The sequence below is a fragment of the Peromyscus maniculatus genome, chromosome 1 (genome assembly GCF_049852395.1).
Source record: "Peromyscus maniculatus bairdii isolate BWxNUB_F1_BW_parent chromosome 1, HU_Pman_BW_mat_3.1, whole genome shotgun sequence".
NCBI lineage: Eukaryota > Metazoa > Chordata > Mammalia > Rodentia > Cricetidae > Peromyscus > Peromyscus maniculatus.
Window position 1 is genome coordinate 62,672,979 of NC_134852.1, and position 23,095 is coordinate 62,696,073.

General features: G+C 38.0%; 1 long non-coding RNA gene across 1 annotated transcript in view; it reads left to right on the top strand.

The window, feature by feature from the left end:
* LOC143267049 (uncharacterized) overlaps nucleotides 1-23,095 on the top strand; it is a 65,500-nt gene that overhangs the window by 3,561 nt on the left and 38,844 nt on the right. The window contains exon 2 of the long non-coding RNA XR_013041978.1: nucleotides 19,709-19,861. This is a non-coding gene — a long non-coding RNA (uncharacterized LOC143267049). The remainder of the gene's footprint in view (nucleotides 1-19,708; nucleotides 19,862-23,095) is intronic.

Consider the following 23,095-nt stretch of genomic DNA (forward strand, 5'->3'; position numbering starts at 1 on the left):
TTAAATGACATGTCTCCATCAACTTTCCCCACCTCAGAATTCAGGGAACCCCACAAGAGAGGAATCAGAAGGAACAGGGGTAACAGAAGGTATGGAGAACACCAAGAAAACAAGGCCCTCTAAAAGAACTGAGAAAATCTTGTATGAACTCACAGTCTGAAGCAAGAAAGCACAGTGTAGATGTAACCAACCATGTTATTAAATAAGAAACACAGAACCAAAGCAAAGTAGAAAGCCAAGAGGTCAGAGCTAAGAGCTAAAACCTTACCCTTCCTCCGGTGGTGGTCCTACCTCTCCAAACCAGAGCTACTTCCTGTGTTAAAGTCTTTATATAGAGTTTCTGTTCTGCCTTCTCATTGGTTATAAACCCAACCACATGACCTCCTCGTCACGGCCTGTCTGTATAGACCTCCAGGTTTTCTATGATTGGTATTGAGATTAAAGGCATGTGTATCCAATACTGGCTGTATCCCTGAACACACAGAGACTTACCTAGCTCTGCCTACCAAGTGCTGGGATTACAAGCATACGCCACCACTGCCCTGCTTTCCCATGGCTTGCTAATAGCTCTGACCCCCGGGCAACTTTATTTATTAACTAACAAATAACATTTTAATACAAATAAAATGTCACCATAGCACAGGGCCTACATGCACCAGGTCTTCTGTATATACACTATAGCTTTCGTTTCGTACTTTATGGAATTCATGAATGTGAAAATGAATGGGTCTCTGATTCTTGTGCCTTCTCTTTTATTTTCCTGTTGGCTTGGACTATCCAACTTCAGTATGATTTTTTTCATCTTATTATATTTTATTTTGTTATGTTTTTTGGTATCTCCTAGAAGCCTGTTCTTTTCTAAAGAGAGACAGAATGGGAATGGATCTAGGTGAGAGAGAAGGCAGGAAGTAACTGGAACACGTAGAGGGAGGAGAAATTGTATTCAGATTATATTGCATGAGAAAAGAATCAGTGTATAAGAAAAGGGAAAACTCAATACATTTTAAAAAGAATATAAAGAAAATGTGGTTATGAATTTGAGTAGGAGCAAGGTAAGTAAACATTGGATGAGTTTGAGGGAGGAGAAGAAAAGAGATGTTTCATTTTTTTGCTTTTAGGCTGTTTTCGGGGGACCTGCCAACCAGCTCCCAAATAAATCACACACAGAGGCTTATTATTACTTATAAATGTCTAGCCTTAGCTTAGCTTGTTTCTTGCCAGCTTCCCTTAACTTAGCCTATCTACTTTTTGCCTCTGGACTTTTCCCATTCTCTTACTTCTGTAAATCTTACTCTTACTCTGTGGCTTGCTGTGTCATCATCCAGCTGGCTGCTGGAGTCCTCCTCCTTCTCTGGCTACTTCTTTTCTCTCCTTCCCAGATTTCTCCTTCTATATAGTCTCTCTGCCTGCTAGCCCCGCCTATACTATCTCCTGCCTTGACATTGGCTGTTCAGTTCTTTATCAGATCATCAGATATTTTATCTAGTCAAAGTAACACAGCTTCACAGAGTTAAACAAATGCAACATAAACAAAAATAGCACACCTTAAAATAATATTCCCCAACAGGGATAAAACCTATAAAGATAAATAAGAACAATAAAAGAATTTATTTTAAATCTTCTCATTCCTTTCTCAGGGATCTATGTTGTCTATGAAAGTTTGTACATAGACAGTTGATGTTTGTGAGTTTTACCTTTCAGACATACCAGATATCTATTAGAATTTTACAATTTAAAGCTAATACATTGTACTTTAAAGGTGTTCTGACCACTGAAGAGCTGTAGTTTCTAATAGATGAGCAACAATCAAGCAAGGGAGAATAAAGCCTTCCCCTTAAAGCATATCAAAATGAGTACTTTCAAGGGAGTGGTGGGACTAGAGACAATGTCTCTGCATTTCTGGCTTTCCTGGAGATGACTGTGTAGATCAAGCTGGCCTCTAGCTACTGAGATCCTCTTGACTCTGCCTTCAGACTGCTAGGGTTAAAGTTGCACATCACTATGCCCTGCTACTGGTTTTGAGACTGTACAATCTCTAGTTTAATGTTCTATTTCTGTCCTACTGTAACCATGTAAACATGGTTGAATAAGTATGAAATGAGTGCCTTTTTGATGAGAGTGAGGATTGGTTTTGAACAGAAGTTTAGAGTCACTGACATACAGAGTTTGCTCCTATAAACACTTTCTCAAGCAACACTAATGTTTGCTTAGATTACTCTAGACAGTGCATGTCTGATTCTAGTCCATCCTTACCACAACTTCCTGTCTCAAATAAATACCACACAAGTATAAAATATTCTGAAAAAACAAGACTCAATATGGTTATTCCACAATAGCTCTGCGGTTGTGCTGTGGATCTAACAGAATGACTTCCCAACTGGAAACAAAGTATTCCAGGGGGAGGAACTGATCAGTGAACATGGGCTCTCATACTGATCTTAGCCTCAAACCTCACAAGAAAATAAAAGCAGTTTTGGTCAGTCAAACATAAAACCCTCCATGAAGCCTGTGGGTTTTTTTTTAATTGATTGCTTTCCAATAAGTCTGATTCATTGTGTGCTGAGCAGAGGAAACTACAACCTCAATTAGCCCAGCTCACCCCTTTAACCCAACAGGCAATTAAAGAAAGACAACAAGCACTTTGGTATACAGTTTGTTGTAAAGGGCAAGACTTTGAATTTTCTCTTAACTCACCAGACAGACATTGGAAGTTTTAAAAAAAAATAAGAAAAAGATAAAGAATAAAGGAGAGATGCATATATGTATTCAATATAATAATCTCAATGTATGTTTTAATGGGAAAGTTTCCATATAATAACAGAAAATGATAAATTCATATATAACTTGTCATAAGTAGAAGCTATATATAAATGTGCCACAAAATAAGAATATAAATATAAAACTGAAATTGTCAATTAAGCATCGTCAAATTACCAAACCAGGGATTAGTAAGCATTTAGGAACAAAACAAAAAATTAAGCTTATAAATATGAAAAATATATCTGAGAGAACATGCATTATGTAATATTTCTCCAATTTGGAAATGCTGAAACCAAGGACAGATGATGATAATTACAAGCTGAGAAGAAAGAAAATTAGAAAAAAATGAACTCAGTAGTATGGAAACCCTACAGACAATCAATGCAGAACATGAAAGGAACTTAAACCCAGAACGGGTAAAAGTACACACAGGGTCTAGTTGATGAGTGTTACACATGCAGAAGGTCTGATTTGTATCCCTGACTTTGATGCTGTTTTTGTTCTGCCCACTGCCCTCAGCAGTGTTCACCTCTACTGCCTTGCATGCTCAGGGTGTGGTGAGAAAAACCCATAGCCTGGGTGACTTGAGAGCAAACACTTATTTCTCCAGGTTCTGGAGGTTTTTGAAGTCTAAGTTCAAGTTACCCACAGACGTAGTGCCCGGCGAGCTATGCAGGTTTCTTATGCCTTCTCAGAAACAGGCACGGGAGGGATTACGATGTTTTCTTATTGGGGTATGACCTTCTCATGAGGGCTCTAGCCTCATGACCAGATTATCTTGAAAAAAGCTCCACTTTCTAGTATTTGAGTACTGTGAAAGAGGATTGTATTTGTATTTATCAGGGAGATGCGAACAAAAATGTTTTCTTCCAAAATAAGGCATCGAGCATACATTTAAGAAACAATTCTAGGCAAGTTCAACCTGATGAAGCAGTGAGTCTGTGGGGGTGCTTTACAGAGGCATTATTTACAGAGAATGGTTGAGGGGTTTCTTGCAGAGCATGGATGGGGCAATATTCTATTTTTTATTTTTATTTTTTACATATGTCACATCCTGACCTCGGTTTCCCTTTTCTCCACTTCTCCAAGCTCCTTTACCTCCCTCTGCCCAGATCCACTTCTCTTGTTTTTCTCAAAAAAAAGAAAGAAAAACAGGATTCTTAGGGATAGCAACTGAACATGGCATAACAAATTACAATAAGGCTAGGCACAAACACTCATATCAAGGCTGATTGAGGTGACCCAGCAGGAGGAAAAGGGTCCCAAGAGCATACAAAAACACCAGAGATAAGCTCTCCCCTTTCACTGTTAGGGGCACCACAAGAACACCAAGCTATAAAACAATAATGTCTATGCAAAGGACCAAGCTCAGACCCATATAGGGTCTGTGATTGGTGATTGTCACATCAATCTCTGTCAAACCCTATGAATTCTGCTCAAATGACTCTGGGTTGGTCTCCCCAACTTCTCTAGTTCCTAGAATCTTTCTGGTTGAGGTGCTCTTTATAGGAAAAAATGGTTGAAAAATGGGTGCTTCACCAGAAATCCCACTCGAGTACTTGGCAGCTGCATCATTGGAATGAGTCCCCAGTCAACCGTCAACCTTCTCCATATTCTAGTGTCTCTCTCATGACCACTTTCATATAGTAGGATACATGAAAATGGGGTGGAGAAAGGGAGAGGCTGGAAGTTCATGGTATATTCCTTGCTAATAGGTCTGGTCTTTGGTGGTGTCGTATGGGTTAGCTCAACTGTTGTGATTTCAAGATTCCAATAAGCATGGCATGCCTGAAGGAAAGGGTTCCACAATAAAGTGGTTTAGCATATGTTTTTTGGAGAATATAATTTCATATCATAACATTGTATAAAATCAAGTTCTATGAGGAAAACTATTAAAAACCTGTATATCTATAGTTAATGCTATGTAGTTAGGATGCATTTAAAAGTAAGTCTTGTTTGTTTGGGTACAGATGAGGTTAAAGTATAAATTTTCTTATAATCTATGGAACACAGAAAAGGGAACTATTAGATGGATAAATAGATGCCTACTAGAAGGACAAGATTTGGAAGGGTTTTTTCTAAGTAAGACAAAAGCTGTGTTTAGCCCCACAGCTTTCCATTTCCTTAACAGCTCAAACAAAGACAGAAGAGGAGAGATTGAGGCTACTACAGAGCAAAGATCAAAGGATGCATTGAAGGAGGCTGTGAGAAAGGAAAGCTTCTACAAATGAATGAAGAACATTCTGAGTTCTAGAAATGGTGTAGATGGATTGAAGATGCCCAAGAGGCAGTAGTGCTAGTGTTTAATGAATTCTGCAGATGTTTTTTGGCCAATTAGAGTGTGAATTACCATGCCAAACAACTGACCAAAACAAAGTGAAAGTAATTCAGGAGTTTTTTTTTTTTTCATTTTTAAAATTTATTTATTAAATTTAATTTTACATATCAGCCACGGATTCCCTTGTCCTCCCCCCTCCCACCCCCTGTCTTCCCCCCACCCCACTCCCCATTCCCATCCCCTCCAGGGCAAAGACTCCCCCGAGGATTGAGTTCAACCTGGTAGATTCAGTCCAGGCAGGTCCAGTCCCCTCCTCCCAGGCTGAGCCAAGTGTCCCTGTATAATCCCCAGGTTCCAAACTGCCATTCATGCACTGAGGACAGGACATGGTCCCACTGTCTGGATGCCTCCCAAGCACATCAAGCTAATCAACTGTCTTATTTATCCGGAGGGCCTGATCCAGTTGGGGGCTCCTCAGCTATTGGTTCATAGTTCATGTGTTTCCTTTTGTTTGTATATTTGTCCCTGTGCTTTTTCCAACTTTGGTCTCAACAATTCTCGATCATACAAACCCTCCTCTTTCTCACCAATTGGACTCCTGGAGCTCCACCTGAGGCCTGACCTTGGATCTCTGCATCCGGTTCCCTCAGTCATTGGATGGGGTTTCTAGCATGACAATTAGGATGTTTGGCCAGGTGGCCTTCGAATACTTCAGAGATCTATTAGGGATTGCTCAACATCCCTAATCATCAGGGAAATGCAAATCAAAACAACTCTGAGATACCACCTTATGCCTGTCAGAATGGCTAAGATCAAAAACACTGAAGACACTTTATGCTGGAGAGGATGTGGAACTAGGGGAACTCTCTTCCACTGCTGGTGGGAATGCAAGCTTGTATAACCACTTTGGAAATCAATATGGCACTTTCTTAGAAAATTGGGAATCAATCTCCCCCAAGATCCAGCTATACCGCTCTTGGGCATATACCCAAGAAATGCTCAATCATACCACAAGAGCACTTGCTCAGTTATGTTCATATCAGCATTGTTTGTAATAGCCAAAACCTGGAAACAACCTAGATGCCCTTCAACTGAAGAATGGATAAATAAATTGTGGCACATATACACAATGGAATACTACTCAGCAGAGAAAAACAATGACATCATGAGGTTTGCAGGCAAATGGATGGATCTAGAAAAAATCATCCTGAGTGAGGTAACCCAGAATCAGAAAGACAAATATGGTATGTACTCACTCATAGGAGGATACTAGAGGTGGAACAAGGATGACTGGACTGCTACTCACATCACCAGGGAGGCTACCTGAAAAACAGGACCCCAAGAAAGATATGAGGACTGCCCAATGATGGAGAAATGGCTGAGATCTATATCTACAGCCTGGACATGAATGGGAGTAATGAAGGGCGAGGGTCAAGGGAAAGAGAACCTGTGGGAGCGGGAGATCCCAGCTGGATCAAGAACAGAGAGGGAGAACAAGAAATAGGAGACCATGGTAAATGAAAACCACATGAGAAAAGGAAGAAAGAAAGTGCTAGAGAGGCCCACAGAAATCCACAAAGATACCCCCACAATAGACGGCTGGCAATGGTCGACAGACAGCCTTAACTGACCTACTCTGGTGATGGGATGGCCAAACACCCTAATAGTCATGCCAGAAACCCCATCCAAAGACTGAGGAATCTGGATGCAGACATCCACGGCTAAGCCCTGGGTGGAGCTCTGGGAGTCCAATTAGCAAGAAAGAGAAGGGTTTATATGAGCGAGAATTGTTGAAACCAAGGTTGGATAAAGCACAGGGACAAATAGCCAAGCGAATGGAAACACATGAACTATGAACCAAAGGCTAATTCAGGAGGTTTTTAGCAGACACTCTCATGAACAGATTTGGTTGCTGGATGCGAAGAGACAGTACCCAATCGTTACAAGGGAAGCAGTTCTGGCACAGGATAATATGAATGAAACCTTCTCTGGGTCTTAAAATCAGTCAGTCATAAAAACAGAATGCATAGAGGGTGAAGTGAAAAGAGCCTCATTTATTTACATAGAAAATAGAACGTTACTCACTCAGGCCTGGTGGATAGGGGATAGAGGAACTGAAATGTAATCTTCCACTGTTATCCTTTATGATATACAGAGTTTTGAAGGGAAATGATGATGATAACTCTTGATAAGATCATTTTACTGTCAGTGAATTACACTTAGAAAATAGATATGTAATAGTTGCATTCCTCATCACTGTGAGAAAATATTCACCTAAAAGTAAATTAACGAAAGTAGAGATTATTTTGGCTCCCAGAGGAAGGTTCCAGCAGAGGAGTCATGGTGACAGGAGGTAGAAGTTGGTCATGTTCCTCCACAATCAGGAAGTAGAAAGAGATGAATTGTCCATGTTTTATTTTCCAAGGATCCATGAATGGTGCTGCCCAAGGACACCATCCCATGAATGGTGCTGCTCACATTACAGGTGGGTCTTCCCACCTTTGTTAAGCTAATCAAGACAAGCCATTCCAAGCATGTTAGAGACAAGTTTACTTTAGACAACCCCTCCCAAGCATGCTAGAGACTAACTTACTTTAGACAACCACTCCCAAGCATGGTGGAGACCAGCCAACTTTAGATAACCTACTTTAGAAATATCAGACCCCTTGAGATTAATGTATTTTTCTAGCACTCAAAAGGAATGCTAGAAAGCAAAACTAAGTCCTCTGCAAGAGTAGTAAATAATCCTGATGATTGAGCCATCTCTGCATTTTATTTTATATAAATATAAATATATTTTTTACTGAGATTAAATATATTTTAAATAAAACATAATGAGTGTAAGAGCCTGCACTTACTTACTGAGCCAAGATCACCTGGATAGAGCCTCAAGGAATGAAATCAGGCCAGGTTGGAGAGACCACAGTAAAGCTGAGGCTGTGACAATTTTTTGAGAGAAACCAGACTTTTTATACCTTTATCAGAAACAGAATATAATGTCAATTGCCAGGATCAATAAAATTGTGGTTGCCAGGATACAGTGAAGTTTGCAAGTCATACAGGGTACAGAAGATTACTGTCTAAGACCAATTGTCCTGTGACGACTTAGTGCTTCCTTGACCACTAAGACAACATACAGAGAAACACCAAGTGAATGCTTCACTGCCTGAGGGAATGCATCAGTCCCACAGGATCTGGAAGTCACATTGTGCCCCAAGAGCCATGGACTCTAACCTGAAAAACCTATGATGGATGCCTCTCAAGGTAGCTACGCCAAGGCAACTACATGGTTCCCTGAAAATGATGTTATAGGTAGACTATTGAAAATACATGTTCTGCTGGGTGGTGGTGGTACATGCTTTTAATCCCAGCACTTGGGAGGCAGAGCCAGGTGGATATCTGTGAGTTCAAGGCCAGCCTGATCTACAGAGCGAGATGTAGGACAGGCACCAAAACTAAACAGAGAAACCTTGTCTCAAACAAATAAACAAACAAACAAACAACAAACAACAAACAAAAAGAGCTAGTCAGCTGATGGATGCACTGGGTCTGTGAGTCTTTGGAAAGCATCCAGTAAAGGACCAGAGAGAAACAAGTTGTGAAATCAGCAAACATGATCTATTGAGAAAGTATCTTTATTATAGCTACATTATGCATCAGAATGTTATAATCAGTAAAGCCTTCTGTTGGTCAGCAGTAGGAGACCATTTTATGATTTCTGAGGCTGTAGTGAGGAAGGTGTGAATTACAAATCACAGTTGCTTAGAAACATCAGGCAAAGCCTATACACTCCAGTGAAGGTAAATACAATAATTCAATAAGACTGGAGATGGCTATGACATATTTCATTCCTGTGTAGTTTTTTACAAGACATAATTTGACTATACTTTTGGAATCACACTGTTCAACTTATTTCAATGTTTAGCATTTCTTACATTTCTAGTGCAATGTAAGAAATGCTCTTTGGTTACTTTGCAGATTGACAGTTACTGCTCAGTATGTATTAACTGTAATTAAATCAATAAAATGTTTCATGACAGACATAACATTGCACATTATCTCACTAAAAGACACTCATAAAGACCATGACCTCTCCTGGTCTTGACTGGCAGTTTTCAAGACCTATTCTTCTTTACTTATTTTTACTAGACCTCTGGGCTCACTCAAAAGAAACCCAGAGTCAAGGTATCAAGTCTTTGGGACTGGTGGGACACAGGAAGGAATCAACTGTTAGGCCTACTTTCCAACCACAGTGAAACCTAGGGTTTCCCAAATGACCTCCAAGTGCCTTCTATCACACTTTTTGTTGTTTTAGTATAAATGTGATCCCATGGGCATCATGGCAGATGCTAGTAATTCTAGCACTGATAAGGCTGAGGCAGGAGAATTGTGAGTTTAGGCTGTCATGGGCTACAAAGCAAGACACTATCAAAACAAGCAAACAAAGGACAAGAGGACTAATATAGAAAATACTTCCTTTACCATGGTCTCCTATTCCTTGTTCTCCCTCTCTTTTCTTGATCCAGTTAGGATCTCCTGCTCTCTTTCCCTCGACCCTCACCCTTCATTGCTCCCACTCATGTCCAGGCTGTTCATGTAGATCTCATCCATTTCTCCATGTCTTTCTTGGGGTCCCGTTTTCCAGGTAGCATCACTGGTGATGTGAGTAGCAGTCCAGTCATCCTTATTCCACATCTATCATCCTCCTATGAGTGAGTACATACCATATTTGTCTTTCTGATTCTGGGTTACCTCACTCAGGATGATTTTTTCTAGATCCATCCATTTGCCTGCAAACCTCATGATGTCATTGTTTTTCTCTGCTGAGTAGTATTCCATTGTGTATATGTGCCACAATTTATTTATCCATTTTTCAGATGAAGGGCATCTAGGTTGTTTCCAGGTTTTGGCTATTACAAACAATGCTGATATGAACATAACTGAGCAAGTGCTCTTGTGGTATGATTGAGCATTTCTTGGGTATATGCCCAAGAGCGGTATAGCTGGATCTTGGGGGAGATTGATTCCCAATTTTCTAAGAAAGCGCCATATTGATTTCCAAAGTGGTTGTACAAGCTTGCATTCCCACCAGCAGTGGAAGAGAGTTCCCCTAGTTTCACATCCTCTCCAGCATAAAGTGTCTTCAGTGTTTTTGATCTTAGCCATTCTGACAGGTGTAAGGTGGTATCTCAGAGTTGTTTTGATTTGCATTTCCCTGATGATTAGGGATGTTGAGCAATTCCTTAAATGTCTTTCAGCCATTTGAGTTTCCTCTGTTGAGAATTCTCTGTTTAGTTCTAAAGCCCATTTCTCAACTGGACTGTTGGTCGTTTGAGAAAAGGAAGAAACAAAGAGCTAAAGAGGCCCACAGAAATCCACAAAGATACCCCCACAAAAGACTGCTGGCAATGGTCGAGAGACAGCCGGAACTGACCTACTCTGGTGATGGGATGGCCAAACACCCTAATAGTTGTGCCAGAAACCCCATCCAAGGACTGAGGAATCTGGATGCAGACATCCAAGGCTAGGCCCCAGGTGGAGCGTTGGGAGTCTAATTAGTGAGCAAGAGGAGGGTTTATATGAGCGAGAATTGTTGAAACCAAGGTTGGATAAAGCACAGGGACAAATAACCAAATGAATGGAAACACATGAACTATGAACTAAAGGCTGAGGGGCCCCCAACTGGATCAGGCCCTCTGAATAGGTGAGACAGTCGATTGGCTTGATCTGTTTGGAAGGCATCTAGGCATTGTTACCAGGTCCTGGGCTCATTGCATGAGTTTGCTGTTTGAAACCTGGGACTTATGCAGGGACGCTTGGCTCAATCTGGGAGGAGGGGACTGGACCTGCCTGGACTGAGTCTATCAGGTCGATCCCAGTCCTCGGGGGAGACCTTGATCTGGAGGAGGTGGGAATGGGGGGTAGGCTGGGGAGAAGGGGAGGGGGGCAGGAAGGGAGAGAACAAGGGAATCTGTGGCTATTATGTAAAACTGAATAGTATTGTAAAATTAAAAAAAAAAAAGAAAATGCTTCCAAGAAAAGAATCTGATATATGATTTATATGCTTAGAAAAAAATAGGACCTCCCAACCATGTGTTTTAACCTTTCTATTTTTGTTTCTTGATTTGATTGAAGTCAGATTTGTGGCTACTCTAGACCTGATAGCTTCAATCGCACTCTGAGATCTGGATTTCTCTCTGCTGACATGACTCAAGCTCAGGTTGAGTATGCTTTTGCCCCTTGCTTTCTCAAACTGGTAATGTTTTTCATTCCTTCTATTGTGAGTCCTTTATACACACAGCTGGAATGATCTCATTCCCAGATCACTGTCTCCCAGTCTTTCTTGGCACTGTCTTCTAGCACCCATGATTCTACCCTCCCCAGTCTTTTCTCAGACTGAGGTAATTTGGCAACCCCGGTGTCTCATCCTCTGCCTTAGACTTATTCTTTCAATACTCTGAGTGTGTGTCTCTCCAGTGCTTGCTTGTTCTGTTGAGTGGGAATCAGTTATACAACCAATTGCTTGTGGATGGGGATCATCTCCAAGTTCTTATGTATATGGTGCAGGCACTGAACCATGAGCTATATTCTTGGTTTTCTTGTATGTTAATGCTTTAGACAGGCAGTCTAGTTATGCTACCCAGCCTGGCCTTGTAGTTGTGATACTCTGTCTGTAGCCTGGCTAGTGGCTGGAAATACAGACATGGGCTATTGCACACAGTTCACTCAGGAAGGTTTTAATCAGAGATATTTATTATTCTCTCTTAAGCAATGTTTGTTATGCATGTTCTTTTAGTTTCACATTAACAGGTTAAATATTATTATCAATAACTGCCCATACTTTGCTAATTGTTATATAAATTTTGATACCGGAAATACATCGTCATTAAAATGAAATGTGTTTCAGTCTTTTAGAATTAGCAGGCCATTAAGTTGCAGTAATTATGTATCCACAAGATTAAATTGAACCAAGGTTATTTATAGGTGCATGATAATAGACTTGGAATCAACATAACAATCCACACACTAAGAAGAGCTGTTCATGCTTGAAAGAAGTAAAAATTATGTTTGAGGACATAAGAGGATACAAAGATTTATTTGGCTGTTGTTTCCAGGCAGACTTGAAGCCACTCAAAATGCTCAGGCGTGGAAACACTTCCTACTTAACTATTCTTCCAACTAAGGAAAAAGAAGTGGTTCTTGAGAGACTAAGTAGAAATCTTAAGCTACATCAGAGAATAAAACATGTTCTTTCATTACTCTCTGGAGATAAAATAAAACTTGGAGTTGCATTCCTGATATTTTAAATATGATTAGCAATAAATGGTCAAGGCTTTCTATTAGAGCCTAAAATAATCCACACAAGAAGTGAAAGTAGTGGAAATATACCACTGCCATCATTATGTGTAATATATGTATATCAACATCTATTAATGTGAAGCTACATTAATAGAAAACACTCCTAATCTGGTTCTTGACAGAAAAAAGAATCAGAATTATCATGTGTCTATAAAGGCAGGAAGAAGCCAGATCTAGTTTTTTTTAAATCTACAGTTTACTACAAACCATAAGCAGAAACTTGAAGTTTTACATAGCAGGAGAAAGTATGCATGAACAACTAGTAAAGTAGGATCAGTTCTAAAGTCTTTTCTCAAAGCAATTGAAGTACCCCAAAAGCCACAAAGCTAAGCTGAGTCAACACAGAAGAATAACTTGTTTGAGGTGCATTGAAGGTGAACAACAGTGCCTGCCCATCACCTGACTAGCACTGATTCTGAATGGAGAGGAACAGGCTTCTCCAAACAGTCATCTGAGGAGAGGAAGAAAACCCAGCAATGTGTCTAACAACATAGGAAGCGGGAGACATGTGCATTTATTTCTATAGCCTCAGGTTCTATATCAGTTTGAAACTGACTTGTTCACAACACTGAGAAATTCGCTGCAATTGATAAATAGAAGAATTAATTATCATTCTCTCATGGCAAGGGGAAATGTAGAAACACAGGTCAACCAGTCAGCCTCAGTCATGAACCAAGAATCTTTACAAATACTTTGGGAAACTGAACAGCTGATTTTGAAGACTTTGAATAAGAGATGCCTGTTATTATAGGGCTATGGAGAAGGAAAAAAATATCCAAGTTTGTAAAGATTCTGTGTGAAATCAGTCAAAATTTAGATGCCTACTAATTTTCTGAAAAATTAAAAAACATACAAGAAGCAAAAGATTACTAATTTTAAAAGGAAAGTGGAGAATATAATATGGCATGTGTGGCAAGTTTATATTGAAGTTCAGAATACAATATTCCAAGAGATAGTTGAGTTATTCCAGCATGTTAATACACATGCAATTGAGGTTTCATAGGAAAAAGAAAAATAAAGGAGAAAAGCTAAATATAAATCTGAATCTTCCAGTTTTCTAAAATTAATAGAGGGCCTTAATGCAGATATTCAGAAAGATAAGTAAATGCATCTGGCCTACAGACAGAACATTTCCATGTAATAGTACAAGTGCAAAAGCAGAAAGAAAATAAAAACCTTGAGAGTACACAGAAAAGAAAAAAACCCCACACAAACAAGGAACTACCAGTGGATATGTATATTTCAACAGTGACAGAAGCCAGAAATAATACAGAATCATTAAATAAAATGAAATAAGATAATAAATAAATGGACATTATAAAAATCATTGTTCATTTAAATGCAGTTTTCTATATGTAGAATTTTACAAAGAAGTCATCAGATAAAGTAAAAAATCTGAGTCTTTTTATGTTATTTCAAGGTAATTGCATAAAATCTACTCTCAAAGAAAACCAGATGATGTATTGAATGATTCTAAAACATTTTAATAAAAATTAATATAAATATTTCACAAAATATTAATTGTGGAAAATTTCCAAAATCTCATGCTATAAGACACTTGACCCCAATACTTGGAGAAGTGAGATTTAAAAATAAATATTCTCAAATGCGCATATAACTATAAATTCCTTTATAAAAATTTGAAAAGTGAAACACTGATATAAAGAATAAATCAACATCATTAGAAAAAATTTCTTTCAAAGACAGAAACACAGCTTGTCCTCACATTAACTCATGCAATTTAGACTGTTGCTTTAAGGAAACATGATCATTTCAGCAGGTTTTTGCAAGGCTAGTGAGTAAACTAAACTTTCTTATGATACACTCTCAGCAGAGTTGAACTTAAGGAAAATAACCCTCTTTCAAGCAAATTCAAGAACAAAATTCCCCTATCAGAGTGAAACAAAAGAACCCAACACACCTGACTGAAGTCACAGAGACTTTGGCCCATTGTAAAGTGCACATAGGTAAGAAGCAATGTGAAGTGTGAATGCCGCTCAGCACCAGGTCTACTCTGGAAGCAGAGAAAAGGGGAAGAATGCCAGAAATTAAAGTTATGGAAGGTGAAGCTGCTTCAAAAACAAAACAATAAAAAATTAGAGAGGTGGTTTACAAACAAGATCTCTTCAGAATAAATTTATTTGATATGAGCAAAACAATAGCTATGCAAAGTGTATTTAAAAATTGGTTCATTTATTTTTGTGCACTTGAGAAATGTGTAGAAAATAGAGCGGCTACACCAGCTTGGCTTGGAGAAGATGGTGTCCTAGGCCTGCCATTATCCCTTCCTTCTGGGAGTAACAGAATAAACTCCCTAGGAAAATATTCACAGAGCAATTACTTTAAACAAAGGGCATGAAATAACAGCATAGTTCTGTAAGAACAGCTCTGAATCTATATGCACCAGATTTTCCAAAGCAATGAAAAAATAAAATGTTTCCCACAGAAAATTTGCAAAGACTTGAATTGAATTTTTAATAAATTAAAAATTGATTAGTAATACACAACTTCTTGAGGCTCTGGAAATTGTGATTTTTCCTGTGAACTATCTTTTTTTTATTTGCCCTTCTGGAAAATTATTTTGTGTTTAAGTACAAGAGATTGAAAATTTCATTCTAGAGGCATGTGTTCTCAAAATCATCTGAATATTATATGGTAGTTCAAGTTGCTAGAAATATCACTAGGAATTCTTTTATTTTAAATAAGATTTGAATTGTATTGAGTCACAGAAACACTTTTAAAAAATTAGATCAACATAGCATGGTAGAGGGAAGAAGTTCAGAGGAGAGCATCCACTGGCCCTCACAACAGGGCAGCTCACTATTTCATTGTGTCCATCAAGAGCTCAGTTCTCTGCTTCTCTGAGGAAGGGCTCAATCTCTGTTGTACTTTCATGTCAGTACAACTTCTCAGGACAATATCCTTCCCGATTAATCGGAATCATCAGGTTTGTGACCCTGGTAGGAATTTTTAGATATCTTCACTTTTGTCAAATAACATAAAACACAAGAGCAATAATGTCCCACTGTTTTGGTGGGTCCAGGTTGTCATCCAAAGGAGGAAATGTCGAAGGCATTTATCAACAGGGCAGGTGTCATAGAAGCCATTCAGAATTCTGTCTGTAGAAGGGCAGGGAGGAGCTCCCACTGCTGCTGTGCTCACCAGTACCTGAGGAGACACATGAACCCAAGGGTAGGCTTGGAACAGTGAATCCTTGGCCTTATGCATCCACACATCTTTTACATCTTAGGTGGTGTGTTGTTCTGAATGAAAGAAATAGATTCATTAATAAGAGAAGAATACTCTTGTTTTCAGTGGAGAAAAGAAACTAGCTAGCAAACATACAACTTTATATATTGCTAAGTATTTGAAATAAACACCTACCTGGGGACTTACTTGTTTAAAAATGAGGGAGCATTGAAATCAAATTTATTAAATCAAAACAAATAACAAATGACTCGAAAAACAAATGGTTTTGTTGGCTGGAAAAACACATTACATTTTGGTGTTATTTATTGTACTAAAGAAAAGAATACATAAACGATTACCTAGAAATATATGTGGATTACTGAAGATTTCTTACATGCACAAAAGATGGTCAAAATCAACATAAATTTTACTTCATCTTCATATAGCTGGCAGTTTGTGTTAAAGGAGATTGATGTTTTGTTATTATTCCAACTACAGTATATGTTTTTCATACACCTGTTATTAAGCGATACCAGCAGTATAGACACTAAACACACGAACAACTATAATTTGCTATTTCATGTCATTATTTTTAATGAGATAAGTGAAAAGACTTTGCATGACACATAACAACTGCTAAACAGTAAATGAAACCAAGTGGGTAACTGTCACCTTTACTTACTAACATGAAGTTGTGCAAAATCTTAGCCTTCAAGTAATATTCTCTGATCAGAAATATAGGATACAATTATTTTTACCCTTTATCAATACCAATTCACTATTGTTTATTGATGTGAAAGGAGGGAGGTGAGGAAAAGGAGAGAGAGAGAAAGAAAGAGAGAGAGAGACAGAGACAGAGACAGAGACAGAGAGAAGAAAAGAAGAGAAGAGAGGAGAGAAAAGAAAATGTTGGTTCAGGATATAAGCGAATCCTATATCATGTATGTGCCTAGGAACTCAAACACCTACTGAAAAAATCAGGACCTGTGCCTTTCCCTCTGAACCACTGGTGTACATTTATTTATTGTATTAGGTTATAGTTTGATCTATGAGCAAACAACATTAGTGATCAAGTATATGTTTGCTACTCTCATAGTTATCTAAAAGCTTGTAGGATAAGTGGTATCTTCCCCTGGAGTGTGAGTTCTGACTAAAGCCTCTTAGACTCCTTCTGGCCATGAAGGTATTCCTACTGAACAACTTTCTCGCATCACATGTTAGTACTAGCTGTCTTTCTGTTGGTGCAATTCATTTTGAATTCGGGGGCTTTCTTGAGGAATCTAATGTTATATCTTTGAAATTTTAAATATTTCCTGGATGTTAAATACTCTGACATGTTTTAATATTGAGGAATTTTTATCTATGAGTATTTCCATTTGCTGGGATTATTTTGTGCTTTTGATCTTCATTAATACTTCTTATGAAAATAAATGTAGAACAAAATTAACAGATTTTGAAAGTGAAAGTAAATATTGGCACTACTTAGATGCCATGAGGGAACCTTTAGGGTTGGATGGGGTGAATCGTAGCAAAGTGTAAGGTTTTATGTGCGTGGGATAAAACACATAATCTTGTACTCTTCATAAAATAATCATGAATATAAATGATTATAGGCTCCAGTGGTTACCATTCCAACTAAGTCCATGTGAGGTGAGCTGGTTCATTAGTGGGTAACTAAGCAGAAACAAAAAGACTTGGAAATGGGATGGGAACACACCCTCTGTAGCCATTTCCAGCTCAAATGATAGACATTAAAGGGGTAGAGATGATAATGCAATGGCTTGATGGTTGGGTTTTTAATAACATGAGAGTTTATGATGTTACCATGTGACCATCCAGAGCTATTCTGTCAATAAAATAGCCATTCTATTTATTCTATATAATTTAAAATAAGGTATCAGTAACATTTTAAAAATTTAAGGTTATTTTTTGGTAATTTTAAGTTATTTTCTAAAGCCTATTTTCCATGCCATCTCATTTCCATCATTTCTCCCGAATAGTTCCTTAGGACCTCAGGACTTCTTTGATTTTAATGTGTCTTTATGAGCAATTGTTTTGTTAATTCCATCTCTGGTTTTAGATTTAGAGTTTTTGTTATAACAGATGGTTTCTTGAGTTCCTTTGGCTTGTACCGTTATAACTTTGTAAATTCCTGACTTGACTTATTTTCTCTATTTTTGAAAAATCTATGTACCTCCTCAACTAGCTCCCTGCCCCCCTTTGCTTTCTGTTAGGACAACCCAATGCCCGGAGAAGACCTCTGCCATCAGACTATAGTCCTTTAATAGTTTTTTGCATATTTCACCTCCTCATTTGTTAACTGTTTGTGATCATCTGACTTATTTTACAGTGCACTGTCTTATTCTTTATAAATATTCTGTTTAAAGATTCATTTTGGTTTCTTTTTTCACTTAACATACTCAGTATATTTTTTAAGTATGAGTTTACTTATTAAGCAATGACTTCTATTCTGAAGGAAATTCTAAGTTCTAAAATTTATTTTCTTCACATTTTACCATACCTATTTTAATGTTCATTTCTGAAAACTGCAGAGACTGGTTCATCTGTGGCTAGGTTTCTACCACCTTTTCTCTTGTCATTCAACTTATTATTGTGTCTGGAAGTTTCTGATTGAAAAGAAAGTAGTATTTGTAAATATGGAAGACTGTGTCTGAGGAGATGGCTCAGTGGATAAAATGCTTGCCATGCCTCATGAGGACCTGAGTTCAAATCCCTAGAACCCATAGAAAGGCAGTGCATGATAGGAGTCAAGACAGGAGAATCCCCTGAAGCTTTGGGCCAGTGAGCCTGATGTCAAAAAATAATGACTATATAATTTAGTCAATTCTTACTGCACTGAATGGTTGAACTCTCCCAATAAGTATTCACCTTGAACCAGCATAAAAGTTAAACTTTTGTGTTTACATATACACATTTGTGTTTCTATATAAACTTATAAATCACAACTGTATGCATCTATACATTTGACATTAAATTATTTTCCTGACTTACACCTGGTCTTCTAAATGAGTTATTTCTAGCCCCAATCCATTACAATAAATGAAAAAAGTGTATTTCACTCACCTAGTTACCTCAGAAAACTGGGACAATTGACTTAATAGCCCTTTTCCATGTTTTGTTACTGTGTCTAGTGAATTAGACTATTGAGTTCAAACCATGAACCTTGAAAAGAGCAGATGATGACTAGAAATCCCTCATTGCCCATAACCATATAGGGTTTGACGTTACAGCACATCAAAAGCTAGAAGTATAATCTTAATGAAAAATATTTATTCTACATGGAAATGTATCGCATTAAAATTAGAGCACACTTAAATATTTAAGAGGTGTTTATGAAAATTTACATACATGTTCAAAGCAAATTTTAATAGTATTAAAGCAAATAAGATTATTTTGCGGTTTTTTATCTTGTTCTGTTTTCCCATAAAAAAAAAAAAACTCCACTCTGCCAGTTATTCAGTTGTTAATTAGGATATCACAGCAATGTGGCTTGTGGCCAGACATTAGGTAACTTTTCCATTTAATTGTAAATTTTCATTACATTGTATAGAGCAAATAAAATTGTACCATGTGGGAAAATAAGTGCCACATAATCATTTCTGTGTTAATTGGAAAATCTCTTTCTAGGCTATGAAGTAAGGGATTTGCCTACATAATTTTAGTTTGACCTCACAATTACCCTGATCTGTGAGGAACTATATCTCCTCAGAGTTGCCACTATAGAAGCAAGGAGATTAACTAATTTGCTCAAAATTAACAGCATTTTGTTTTGTTTTTACTCACTGAGTACCGGTGTTCAGGACAGGGTCTCAAGTAGGAGAGGCTGGCCTGGAACTCTGGAATCTCCCTATGTGCTGTTGATTAAACAGGTGTGCCACCTTGCTGGCTGTTTATTATTAACAGCAGTCAGACTTACAAATTAAATAAAAAGATCAGCCTTAGCCTCTCCCTTAACTTGAGTATACCTTAGACAACTTCTGGCTGTGGCTGTAGGCTTTCCAAACAGATGGGAAACAGAAAATATAACACTTTCTTTATGAAACTTGTAGGTGTGATTCTGTTCTCTGCTTTTGTGACATGCATGTTCATTTTTTCTTTCAGGAAATTTCACACTTAGAGCTGCCTTCCTCAAGGCACAGCATCCTCCTGTGTGGACCAGGCTGTGAAACTGAATCAGACAGAAGATGAGGCTCCTGAAAGTCTCAGTGAGAAGTGAGCAGTTGATGGCTACAAGCTGTATTTTGTATTTTGAAGGTAAATGTTGTGTAAAAGAATTAGATTGGGATATGAACTTGTATTTTCCTTTTTCTCTAAGTTATAGACAAACATTTGCTCCTACAAGGTACAGATGTATAGCAATGTGTGTGTGTGTGTGTGTGTGTGTGTGTGTGTGTGTGTGTGTGTGTGTATGAGTGTATTCAAAACTCTCAAATACACTGTGTAAGTCTATTGGTTCACATTAACAACACCTCTACTTCCATTCAACCATCTAACTCTACACACACACACACACACACACACACACACACACACACACACATACACATACATCAAATAGCTAGCAGATAATATATAATTTTTTTCTCTGTAAGATGTTATTTTGGATGCTGAAAACATTGGTAGAATTAATGTCTGTACTTTATGAGGGGGTAGTAGCTGTATTCTTCATATGAACACTTTTTTCCCTACCACAACTAAATGTGTCTCACAAGAATTAGTTTTGCCTTTATAAATTCACACATTTATTTACTATGACAGGCAACTAATAGGAAAATCTTAAAGAGGGGGTGACTTTACTTTTAGTTCACCATTTGGGGAATGTAAATTTGAGGCATGGTTCTGTGTTTGAGAGACTACATTAAGTGATGCATTGTAGCAGAGCTATGTGGCAGGATAAGCTACTCATCTCATGTCAACCAGAAAGATGAGAGAGGGGAGAGAGAGGGAGAGAGAGGGAGAGAGAGAGGGAGAGAGAGAGAGAGAGAGAGAGAGAGAGAGGAGAGAGAGAGAGAGAGAGAGAGAGAACAAGATATACACCTGCAGGACAAATCCCCAGTGACCCACTTCCTCCAACTAGACACAACTTCTCAAGTTGCAACTCCAGATACATGTTCTACTCATGAGCATATTACATAACCTTCATATTTAAACTCAGTAAGCTTCTTAGAAAAACTCAAGACATAATAATGAAGGGTAAAGAAAACTGCTACAATATTTGTAAGCCAAAAGGAAAATTCACTTTGTGTCCAATTACAGAGATCCAAGGCTATGACTAGAGTCCATGGTAACTTGGAAAATAAAAATTGCATCTACTCAATACAATATGTTTATTATTATTATTATTTTTTTTTTGTTGTTTTTTTTGTTTTTCGAGACAGGGTTTCTCTGTGTAGCTTTGCGCCTTTCCTGGAGCTCACTTGGTAGCCCAGGGTGGCCTCGAACTCACAGAGATCCGCCTGCCTCTGCCTCCCGAGTGCTGGGATTAAAGGCGTGCGCCACCAACGCCCGGCTATTATTATTATTAATTAAAATATTATCTGTTCATTTAAATAATAAGATGCCAAATTTTTCATTTCCGTTTAAATTATTGTTTTAAGGAATTCTCATTTTCAAATGTTTCACTGACTACATCTGAGTGAAATAATTCAAATTCGATTTAAATCTTATAGTGAAAATTAATATTACCAGTTCTAAATTATTAAATAAATAAAAAATCTACTATGTCCTGTATTCTATTTCACAGTTGTCATGGTTTTATGAATCACACATGCTAATGATTATGACAACAGAACTCTGAGGGACAGCTTCTAATACTGATATTTGTAGTTGGAGCAATGTAAGTTTACTTGTCCCAGTGAGAAAATATTAAATGTGGAGATGCAATATTATTTTTTATTTTCCTCAGATCTACACCTACTGCTTGCCTTTCTGATCATTCCATGTGGAATATTTCTTCCAAACTCTCATTTCTTGTCCCAAATGTGTACTTCATTTTGAAAGATAGTATGCGTTTTCAGACTGTTTCCAGAAAAGACTTAAAAGTTGCAAAAGGTTCTGTACAGGCATAAGGAACCACCCTCTGAGCATAAGAACCTCTATTTTCACCAGAACAGCTGTGACTACTTCAAGATACCCCTGTGGTTGACTGCGGAAGTTCCCTTATAGGGCAACAGTTGGCCAAGGTCATTGGGCCCTCCCCCTGATATTCTTCCTTCTGCACCTCCTGGTCATTTGTCATTCTGCCCTGATCCTATGTGCCTCATGATCTTGGGAGGTGCTACACTATAAAGACTGGAAGAGTTACTGGAAGGCCGGGGGGGGGGGGGGGGGAGTCTTCATCTATGCAGCTATGGGGAAGTCATCTTCTATGCTGGGGGTAAGACTTTTTATTGTTATTGCTGCTTTGGTGTCCATGTTATTGAAAGTAAATCCCTTGTCTATGATCTGCAAGTAAACCAATCAACTCATTGTCTACCCAGGTTGGACTTTGCTAGAATTATACTTGGGTTTGTTGCTGGAGCCCTATGAGCAGTGGCTTGCTTATGTCTCCCTACAGATCAAGATCCTTAAACAACTGGACACTGGGGCTCTCTTTTTGTCTTTTAAAATAATTAGATACAAAGCCAGATATTAGTTTTTTATTTCTGGATCTCATTCTTTATATCTGAAATTGATAGTCCACAAGAGTTTCTCCCTGACATTTTGTATGTATTTAAAGTACAATGTTCTATTGGGTTGCCATAGCTAGAGAAAATTCTTGCTATTAATTTGTTTATTTTGTAACTCAGAACTTTAGCTGTTCCCAGGTAGAAATCTGAACATTGTATGAGGAATAAATTTCTCAGCCATATGATCCACCCTTCAGCTAGAAAGAAATAACACTTATTTTAAGAGAGAATTGCCCTGACTTTAAGGATTTAATATTAGCACATAAAAATAAGTCAGTCATTTGGATTAAGGGAAAACATTTCAAGGCCACTTTTTACTGGATAAAGTGGGAGAAGAGGTAAGAGCTGTCAACACTAGGGAAAATCATGTGATAGTGTGGAGGATGGGCGGCATTCAGTGACTTTTTAAAATACTTCAACGTGTGATTGTATTACCCTTTGTAATGGTGATCACATTAACTAAAACTTACTAAGACAATAGGAACATAGCAAAGAAAGTCATATATAATCTCAAATACAGGAGAAATTTTGTTAACATCAAATTGTGAGACAATCATCATGCTGGTAAGAGAGAGATCTCATAGTTTTCCTTTTAGATTTTCTGGTCCCCAAGTCAAAAGTGGAATGCAACACTTTAACATGTTTGGAAGGAAAGCTAACACCATGGACCTCAATTTTTTGATATGTTCTGCTTACACGCCAGGAAAGCAATATACCAAGGACTTCTCATTTGATTTCACATCCCCAGCTTTACTCTGGAGGTTGAGGACATGGTGTAAAGAAAATAAAGCAATCTTTGGCTCATGAAGTCATCTTTGCA